Raw genomic sequence first — 10,379 nt, 5'->3', positions numbered from 1 at the left:
AAGTATCATTTTCAAATCTTATCTCTGCCCTCCACAGCTAGACTTTTCCATGTGCCTTACCAATGGAATGCTACATTTTTGCACAAAGCAGCCATTGGTCATTAACATCTTTCTTCATCCTAGGAGGACACATGGAGAAACCAGAAGTTCTCACAGATCCTCCTAAATCTAAGGGCTTTCCCACCAGATGGCTGGTTCACAAAACACAGTGTCCCACCACAGATGCTGAGCAATCCAGAAGGCGTGACAATGGAATGTTGATATTTTATTGCTGCTGCATCCACCCTGCTATTTTCTTCTCAATCAGTTAAACATCAAATCTTTCAAAGCTCAGCTTAGGTGACCTTGAGTATCCATTTGAAACTGAAGCTTAAAAATAGTAGGGAGAAAGTGTGTGTACTTTTTTTTTTTAATTCCTTTTTTCTTGCAAGTCTCCAGAGGATCTTCCACAAACTGAAGTGTGTTTTCTATTATGGTTTACATCAACAAGCTGATCTTGGGGACTTCTGTCTATGTGTGTTTCTGTTACTGATTTTTGTGTGTGTGTGTGTATGTGTGTGTGTCTATCATGGCCCTTGTTTCCTCTGGAGAAAGGAGACAGTAAAACCCACTTGAAAATTTATGCACACAGTGACAGGAGCCCAGTTCATTCATCTGAAGACGCTCCTGCTGTGTTGGGTAAAATGCCCAGAAATATTCAGAGCTGTGTTAACCACAATTCTCCGCTTCCACGTTGTGTCTGATGCCATATTTGGAAGCTGTGATTCCTTTGCTTCATGCGGCTGACTCAGAATTTGCATTTACTTGATACCAGCATAGATTTCCTGTCCCTTTGGGTAGCTGTAATGGATGGAGTGGCCACAAAAAGTTCAGCAGGACAAGCAGAGAGAGTTAGTAAGCTCAGTGGAGCAGTATCAGATGTCAGCCAGTGGCTGCTCAAATGTCAGTGATGCAGATTCAAATGCTGGAGTCTGGCAGACGCATGACCCACGGGTTGCAATGTGTTGTTAAAGAAATGAAACCTACCCAAGTTATTCATACTTACTGTGACATATTGCTATTGGCAGCCTCATGCTGGGTCTACCCTAATCACTTGCCAGCATAAGTTAAGAATGTGATTTCACATTTAATGATACTTCTAGACTAGCAAAAGACTTCTTTGAAGGAGTGGCCTACTTTCCTAACCCTCTCTGCCTCACAGCAAAATCTTCGTGTAGCCAAGAGCCACAAGATTCAAAGTAGATCTCTCAGAAAACAGCATTGCTTCTTGGTGAGAGACAGTGGCTCTCTCTTCAGAGTCCCCCTGGGAAGTGTCTTGAAGTAACCCATCTTTTTCAGACTCAGCTGTCCCTGCTGGCTCATTTCCTGCCACAGCTTGGAATTTGAATTACCCAGCAGCTCTCACATGGAAAGCCACACTTGGACTGCTTACACCCCAGAAGCATCTTGAGTCATAGGATACCATCCTTGTCCTAAGACAAGATTAGCAGAAAGCTTTTACCCATTTTGCGTGAGGAGTATTTCACTCAGGGTAGAAGTTACAAGGCATACTGATACTGAAGATAGTTTGCCATCATAGGAATATCTGTAACTACATCAGAAATGTTTTCCACGGTAGGCTAAGTGAATAACAGAGATGAAAGCTGTGACTTTGGCTTCCGTTGAAGCACTGGTGCTTGCTGGCAGCTACCACATAGCTCATACCATTTCGTCTGCTTTCAGCACTTCTAAAGGCTTGCATGTGCTTGTGAGTGCAGGATGTAATGCAGAACCCAGAGGTGCTGGGAGAGAGAGGGCACAGGTAGTTTTTGTTTGCAATACTAGAACCCTCAGAAGCCCTTGTCCTGGAGAAAAGCTAACTCTACTGGTGCTATGTGATAAAGGTAGTGTGCACAAAGGCAGTCCCTGCTCAAGAGTGAGGTGAGACAACAGCAGATATAGCTAGTGAAATAATCTTTCATTGTTTCCTCATGTAAGAGGCACCAGCCTCAGTCTGTCAGTCTATTAGCAAAGCTTTTATATGCATTGCAACTTCTAAGGAAAGCCATAAGTTGCCTCTATGGCTTCATGGGAATGCCCTTGGCAACACACTGAAAAGACAAAGTCCGTATTTGGTGAGTTCGGTGTGCCACTGAATACAGAGAAGGGTGCAAATGGAATGTTAAAAGCTAGAAAATTATGAAGTAGCAAGACAAAGGAGGGCACTAAGGTAACACAAAGAGAAGAGCTGCATGTTTAAAAAGTATGTGTTAAGAAAATGGTTGTATCTGTCAGACTGCTACCCATAGGGCTGGTCTAGTACAAGTTTGGAGGTTCAGTCTCAAGCCATATTTTCCCTGCTGCCTTTTTGTACCACAAAACTATAAATAAATTGTACTTTTCACCCAAGGGTCTTCACCCCAACATCTACAACCCATGTTTCATTTAGTAAAATTTTATACATGTTGCCATGGCAACTGGCCTCCAGATCCCATTCTGGATCTCAAAATAAATTGAAAAAACTATGAACGCGTCATATCATTCATTCTCAGGCTCACCCAAGACTGGAAAGAACCTCTGGGAAAGAATTCCTGAAACAAAGGGAAAAGCCACATTTTATCACTCTTGGCAGAGAGACTTCCAGTTGTACAAAAGCCTGTTGGGTTTTTGTTCGGGCTGGGGTTTTTTTATTTGTTTGGGTTTTTTTGTTTTCTTTATCTTTCCCAAAGCAGCAGCGTGATAAAGAAGAGAACAAGAGACAAGGAAAATGGCTACTATGGCACAAACACATCTGCTGGAGATGTGGAAAACCTTTTGGAGCAGATGGTCTTGAAAGCTCAATGCATTTTGCATAAGCCTTAAAACTGCTAGCTGCTCTGCCCATTCACCCCTTCTATATAAAGTATAAAACATTCTTGTTTTAATTAATGGAAATATCTTTCCATCCTACACTTAAATAAACCTAACCAGCCATCACATAATGTGTAATAAAATTCAGGCTCTGCCGTGCTATGCAGATGCAAATGTTTGCAGCCATACTGGGGAATGTCTCTCCAGATAGCCTTCAAGAGCAGTGTCTAGTTCTGACAAGCACAGTGCAGTTGCAGTTCTGACTGTGTTGGAATAATTGCAGCATTTCATAGACTCTCTTCTCTCTACAAGGGGACAGCAGGACAGTCAGCATATACTCTTTCTTCTTCTGTAACTCTGCACAGGGCTTTAGATCAAAGTTGTACAGGAAAAAAGGTTGGGTAGGAAGAAGTAACCATCAGAAGAGGGAGACAAGTATCTGAAAGCTGTGGGGAACTACCTCTTCCATCCAGCTGTCAAATTTACAGCTCTTTGTCTCACTGTGTCTTTGCAATTATGTTCAATGAATTCTTTCTCATTTTTTTCTGTTCCTGTACAGATTCAGATTATGAGGGTGAAGCTAAGCTGAGTCATTGACAGCTAACAGAAGAAATTGTATTTCCATCAATATCTGGAAAGGTCATAAGGCATAAAAATTCATGTGTGTTTCTTGAGAATAGTCAGGACTTCCAAGGAATCTGCGTATAGATCCTTCCAAACCTGAGCACACTGATCTGTATCGAATATTAGCCAAGCTTTGAAACGCCATAGAGAAACAGCTCTTCCCTGACAGGAAAACATCGTCCTCATGTGAAGAGCAAAGATAAAGCATGCCACACTGGCAGTCCTCACATGGTGTAAGAATTCAACTTCAATAGCAGAAAAATGTCTCAGTGCTTCTGAAAAACATCACTGAACTGAGAGAGAAATGGGCCTTTTCAGAATGCCGTTTATCCCATCCTTAGAAAGATATCCAAAATAGCTCCGGGAAGTCAATGCTCTATATGCTCATTTCACCTTGTCAAAAAAAAAATGCATTTAAGTATCTTATTTCTTGAGTTTTTTATTCTGAGGCTCTCTGCAGCTGGGAGAGGCAATCTGCTTCTTGGTGTTCTTCATCATCATTAAGTAGTTAAATACCACTACAAGCCTGACCCAACTTTTTAGGTAAAGAGAGCAAAGGGGATGTTTTGACAACCTGACTGCAGAGCAGTCACGATCTTTGTTTCAGTTATTGGAAAAAAAAAAAAAAAAAAAAAAAAGGGACATTCATCAAAAAGGAGCAAAGTTTATATGTGAAGATTTGCACACCCTAATCTCAGCCAGCCACATCCTGATTCTGCAATAGATGTAGCTTCCTGGCCTTGAAATCAAAGAGATTGCTTCTCTGTAATTAGGGACAACTGGGAAGAGTAGTTGATCTTGGTGGTTTGTGCAGCAGTGCAAGCCTCCAGTCCTTGTTCTTCAATTCCCTGTGGAAGTCCGGATGGTCATCAACAGGACTGAGGTGTCTGGGTGTCACATGAGCTTTCTCACTTGTAGCAGTCTTTTGAAATCAACATATCCATGCCATTTAAACCACTTAGCATTCTTGCCCAAACAGTTGATAAGCAACACATTTTCTTAGATTCTTTCATAATATATTTACTAGTGTATTCTTTGGGTTGATTTGCTGTCATGCCTAAACTGCACAAGGAAGAGGTATGGACAAAAGACCTGCTTTTTTAAGTTGTGCCCCATAGGGAAAGCCTGAGTGATCCTTTCCAAATAGCAGCTGGGAAAGCAGGGCCAGAAAAAGGCTGTCAGGTTCCTGCTAGCTGAGAGCAGGGCTTGTCCTCTCTGACTTCTTAATTCCAGTCTGCCAGAGTAATGCTACAGAGAAATGTCTTATTCCAGAAGCTGTTCGTACATTTAATGAGAGGCAACCACAGTCCCAGTAGCCAGGGCTGCCTTTCTTAAGGTGATACCCTGGCAGATTTCCCATGGTAGTTCAGTAGCTTGGCTATTTCTTTTCTAAATTTACAAGCAATCTCCTGTTACACAGTGGGGCCAGCTTCTGGGATATCAAGTGGTTTTTCAGGTGTTGTATTACAGTGGGCTGGAAGCTTTTATTCACCCGGCTATGCACGTAACCAGTGTGTGTTCAAATGACTGTCTCTCCAGTGTTTCTTTCTGCTCTAATTCATTGCTTAGCTTTGCATCTTCCATTGGCGCTGTTTTTACTTCAGGTTCCTATCTATTAAAAAAGAAAAGTGTGTGTGTGTTAGAGTAAGGCTTAGGTCAAAGAAGTGACATCCCACCTAATCACAAGTATTATGAGCTCCTCAAAGGGACAGCATTGCAGAAGATTTTAAAACTGGTGGCACATCCAAGTTCCAATTTATGACAAGGAAACTCAAAGTGTAAATGTAGTTCACAGGACTGCAGGATCAGTGACTGGTCCAGGGTGATGAAGAGATTTTGACTCTAAAACATTTAGCACTGTTCTTCTGTTGTTAGTATCTGTCTAACTGCTTTGTTGAATTAAACAAAACATCTGAAAATGATCAGTCCCCCCCCATAAACGTCACTGTTTCACAGAAGAAGATGCTGACTTACCAAAGATTATAATATATACACATGTGTTTTATCTCTGCAAGATGTTTTCAAGAGGTTGAATAAGCCAGTCTATGTGCTGACATGAACTGTAAGCAGAAGATCAGCTTGAAATATTAGGCCAATAATATGGATAATATACATCCAGTTGCACTGCAATCCATCTCTCTAGGTGACTCAGGTCGTGGTTTTGCCAACTGAAGTTAAAGTGCACCATCTGGGATAATCCCACATTTCACATGTTCTTGCTTTGTTTCCTCTGTGCTTTGGAGTTCTTTGTAACCCCAAACTTTGACAAAGCTGCACCACCACTGTCTGAGAGGAAGACATTAACTGGGCTTTGTCCCAGCTTGGTCATTCCAGTGCTTTCCAAGGGTCAAGAACAGCTGCAGAAAGCAAGCTCTCCCTAGAGCTTTGTCTCTACACGGGTGGCAGAGATTCCTCTGCTGTGAGGGTTAGCTGACTATCTCAGTGTGTGGATTGTATTTACCAAGCCATTGTTTAGAAGAAGACAATTTGTTTCAAAGGCCAGTTTGTTTAAGACGTGTAAAGGTTCCACTCTGCAGGTACTGTTCACTGTTCCTGTCGTCCTGCTTTTGTTCTGCCACAATCAATAGGGTGAATACTGTGCCCCCACACTGTCCTTATTCTAGTTTACAAGAAAGATCAGATAAATCAGTGTAGACTGGACTTCATCCTTGGGAACTCTTGAAGATAAGGCTAATTGTGCATTACAGGTTTTTTTTTTCACATGAGTTCATGACAGCAGGCCTGTGAAATAGTTCGTGATCTGGCATCCACTTTCAGTATATCTATGGTACAGAGAAAAATGAAGTGTTATACCCATGACCTCTAACATGGTAGATAATTCAGATAAAACTTGTAGTGAGCAGAAAAATCTCATTTGTCATAATTCTGGCACAGACTCCATAGCAGCAGAGAGGCTGATGGGTACAACATGAATACATTTAAAATCTAATAAATTGTGTCAAGGAAATAGTTGAGTCATGTGTAATTCCCCCACCCCCACCCCCCTTCCCCTTTACTGTTGGGAACAGTCTGTTTCTTAAGCATATCTTGCTAGGGTGATGTTCAGCAACCAGTTGCAGAAGGGACTTTGAGTTTGACCAGAAAAGCAGGGAGCATTATAGCTTCTTCCCTCGGGTTACCATTGCTCAAGCCTTCAAGCTACCGTTGTTTTCTAGCAAAGCTCACTAAAGAGCTGGACAATGTATTTCTGACTAAGCTATAGGCTATTTGCAGCCACTTAATGATTGTTGGTCTGCAATCAACACTGAGCTGATTGAGTTAAAGGTATGATTATTCTAATGGATTTAGTGTAAGGTTTGTGTGGACAGTCTTACATAAATAAATTTCTAGTAATACCAATTTAAAATGTTTAGGAAAAGGTTTAAGATCAACAAAAGTAATTTTTAATTTAACTAAGTATTCATTTTAAGTGGTTTTCTGCTCATTTAATAAGTCAGTTTAAGAACTCAAATGAAACTTAAGTGATTTCTGTGTGAACAGATTCCATTCAAGGCAGGGAGGGAGCATTAGCTGCTGGATAATCCACAAAACCACTTTGCTTTTGGTATCCCCACAAAGAAGAGGTTTGGAAAAAGCAAGATACTTTCTAGCGTGGGAAGTATAAAATATTTCTCTCATTTAAATACCCTGAGCCTTCTGTTAAGATTTCTGCCCAGCATGTTTTGGGGTACATGCAACCAGAGCAGCTCATGGGAAAGTCACTCTGCAGTAACCCAACCAGCTGTTCCAGCTCCTCAGTCAGGACTTTTCCTGGATTGTTTGTCCATAGAAAGATTTGATAGTCAAACTGAGAGGTGGTCTCTCTTCAACTTAGACTATATCATCTGTTCTTTAGTGAGCATTTTTAGAGAAGCTGGATCTTTTCCTTGTTGAAAAGTTGTATTTCAATATTTTACATTAATAGATTGGGAAGCAAAACAGTCCTCACACTTTCACTGATGCCACTGGCAAGTCCAGCTGGAACTTCACGGGAAGATAATGTACTTGAAGGAGTTTCCTAGCTCAGTTGGGGAAATGCAGGTGAAGCTACAGGTTGAATCTTACCAGTTTTATAACTTAGTGGGGTGAAGGATAACTATGTTACTGCAGGACCAGGAGGACTTGTCCAGCATCATCCTTATTGTACTGCGCATTATGTACAGTGACTGAGCGCAGACCCTGATCAGCCACTTCTTTTCAGGTACCTTGATAACGGGGAACATGCCTGAGTAAACCAGAAAGACACAAGCATGGGAAGAAAATAGATCTGTCCAGAGCCACAATGAGGAGGCAAATTACAGAAGTAAGGTTAGAACCGTAAGTCACCAAATTCCCACCTGAGTGGCATAGTCCTCAGGATTGAACCCTTCATTCCCAGCCAGCATGACCTTTTGTGACCTGTCATAGGCAGACAGGGATAAGGAATAAACACACCAAGGATTCCTCTATTAAAATTGAGCTAGGATAAAAGTATGTTAAGAGTGTGTGTGCTATTTATGCTGATGTTTCAGCACTGGTGCCATCCATGGACTGGTTGACAGGAAGAACTTTTTTTCCTTTGGACACAGTAATATTTGGGAGTCCTGTGTGGGTGTGAAACAGTCATCAGTACTATTGTCAAAAGTAAAAGATGACTGTAATAGGTATTATTTGTATGGGCTCAAGGAGGATGTTTTGTAACAGATGCTAATGAAGCCCCATCTTTGATGGCAATGGTGAAAGGGGGGAGCCCTAAGCCTGTTCATCTCTCTGTCGCTCAGAATTAATGGTAATGCAGACAGCTGACTGTTAGCATGGGCTGATCAATTCTTTCCGGTTTTAGACTCTTTCAGCAGAGGTTTGAGAGCAGAGTTCACTTTTTGGTTAATAGCTGCAGATGGATTCGTCTTCTATTAATTCATCCAGTCATCGCTTCCTGAACCTGTCTGTATTCAGGTCAGATCCCTGCTGCTCTAGTCTGGGCTTCTGTCCTGTCCCCTGGTGGTGAATTTTCTGAAGCTGCATCACTCTGCTCTTCTGCAGGGACGCGAAGTTTCATTTCCCAGAGCTGCCACAGGAGCATTAGCCTCAAAGGAGAACGTTTTTAAAAAGGAAGGAGTAAGAGTAAGAAACTTGAACTGAAGAAGCAGTGAAATGATTTAAGAACCAGCAGCTTTTTCCTATTTGGTGTCCCAAAATTCTAGAGGTAGATGAAAACCACAGCATGCAGGTGATCAAATGGAGTACTTTGCCTCCTAAATCAGTGTAGGGAAGAGGGACTAGCTGGCATTTGTCACGCCCGCCAATTTGGTTGAAGTGGAATTTGAACCACGCTGCTGGAGATATTAGACAATTTTCTTTCATCTGGTTGTGGGTCGTGTCACATGGTCACCATATGTGTTGTTCCCCGGCACGCACACACCCCCCTCTCACTCTATGCAGCTGTCAAAACAAACATCAGCTGCCTTTTTTCAATCCAGGAGAGTTTCAGCTCTGGAAGCAGTGGAGACCCGTAGGCTTTTCTAACAGGATTTCACGTTGCAGATTATCTTTAATCCAATTCATCTCTGACTGATACAGTTTTTGGAAGCCTGTGGCCCATCTGCAGAGTTTGCTAGATGGAAACCTCTGTCAGCTGTGCTGAAGCCACTTTCTCTGCTGGGCTCTAATAACAAGGAAAATCCTGTAATGATCTTCCTCAATCATTGAAGGGCTTTGTTGTGGTCATGATCGGATCTGAATTTGCGGAAAGAGCATTAGATTGTATACAAGCAATAGATTTTACTTGACCTCTTGAAGTCTTGCATATTACATTGGGCTCTTCTCAGTTCTTCTAGAAATGAATGCCAGAAAAATACATTTTTTGTTTTTAAAGTACTGCTTAACCTTAGGATTGCACCAAAGACCCAGAAAGCCCAAGGCAAAATGTTCTGTCACAACACAAAAAAACTGAGATCTTTCTAATTCCTCAGTATAGAGGAGTCAATCACAAACTGCTGTCTTGTCCTAACATCTCTAGGAAAGGAACCAATGCCAGAGTACAGCACTGAGTGAAGGGCTGGGATGCTGGAGGATGCTGTTCTGATTCAGCACCTGACCCACAATGTAAAAATATTTTGGCTGGAAGTTTCCAATCATGTTGCAGTCAAAGCAAGGGGAGTAGCCTGGGCTGATGGACGAGGTAAGATGCTGCTGGGCAGAGAAAAAAGTGATCTGTGCTTCAGTGCAGTGGCCACAACAGCTCTGTTTTTCATCCACTGGCTGAATTCAGGGGAAGGGTTTCTTTGGAGTTTGCTTCATTTCTCACTGGTATTTCCAGACAGGGTACAGGATTCCTCCTACCTGCAGTGGGCTTGTGAGCAAAACCGCAACGGCTGTAGTAGTATTAGGCAAAGGGAGATCTAAGCAGTGCCAGTAAATGACACATTCCCCTCTGCCTGAAACCCTACCTCCTGTTTTCCTGCAGGGTGTTCAGGGAGGAGACAGGAAAGAGAAGCATTTGTCCTGAGATGCTACAGTCTCTTTCAGATCCTCTGAAAGCCAGAATTTTCCTTATGTTTCTTATCCCTGTTGCCATTTAACATTGCTTGTTCCTTCTTTACCTACAGTCCCCATGAAAACACCTGTGCTTCCAAATGTTTCTTTTTCCTTTATAGCCATGTTTTCATGGCACCCTTATTGCCACAAAATATTGACTTCTGGTAGTAGAGATAGCTTGTGTCTATGACACTGTTCATTCTCTTCATCTTCTTATGGGGGTAAAGTATCTGAGAGCAGTGAACTGCTTGTTTTGGTAGGGTTTTACCATAGAAATTATGTACATGGTTTGTGTGTGTGGGAGAGGGTATATATATGTGCTGATCTAAGTTTGTTTTAGAAGAGGCCTCCAGTTCAAAACAACCCAGAACTGCTGACCTTCAAGATATGTGTGTGATCAATGGATTTCC

Source organism: Falco rusticolus, chromosome 11 (assembly GCF_015220075.1).
Source record: "Falco rusticolus isolate bFalRus1 chromosome 11, bFalRus1.pri, whole genome shotgun sequence".
Taxonomy (NCBI): Eukaryota; Metazoa; Chordata; class Aves; order Falconiformes; family Falconidae; genus Falco; species Falco rusticolus.
Note: the sequence above shows the minus strand (reverse complement) of the source record.